Source organism: Gavialis gangeticus, unplaced genomic scaffold (assembly GCF_001723915.1).
Source record: "Gavialis gangeticus isolate Ggan-Ray unplaced genomic scaffold, GavGan_comp1, whole genome shotgun sequence".
Lineage (NCBI taxonomy): Eukaryota > Metazoa > Chordata > Crocodylia > Gavialidae > Gavialis > Gavialis gangeticus.
Window position 1 is genome coordinate 101823337 of NW_017729022.1, and position 666 is coordinate 101824002.

Genomic DNA, 666 nt, shown 5'->3' on the forward strand with positions numbered 1-666 from the left:
CCCCCCCCCCCCCCCCACTCCCTGTCCTAGTATTTGTGCTGGCAATCAAGGCTTTGGGTCCCAAATCTTACCTGACTCAAATCAATTTAAATCCAGAAGGAAAAGATTGTGCAAATCCAGTTTTGAGATTGTACATTTGGTTATTTTTAAGTCAGGAATATCTAGAACCTATAATAAGCCAATGCAATGTATGGTGCTCCTGTTGCTGGTTTTTACTGGAATTTAGCCTACTTGCATGAGCCCCAAAGGTGGTCTGTCTATCCATACTTTTACAGGGATGTGCTTTGCTATCTGTAGGCAGAGAGAATCATTCTAATATTATAAAAGCCTAAGTCTGTCTGTCCATAATGTTTTATTTGCTCTCTGATTGGCTGATGGAAACAGCCAACTAGAGTGCTCCAACTGTGGGCAAGCACCACCATGATTCTGAAGCCATGCTGAGGACCAGACAGAGGAGGGTGGGGGAGCTCCCCCACCCAGCTCCCTGCAAGAGACAGAACAGCAACAGCATGGGGCATTAGGTGGCGGCACACCGGCCCAGCCCCCCGCCCCCCCCCCCGGTCATTCTTGACAGGCAATTGGCTAATTATACATATAAAGCTCTTCAAATGCAATTTTGTAGCACTTCACACTGCCTCCCAGCTAAAGTATCACTGTGAGGGACTA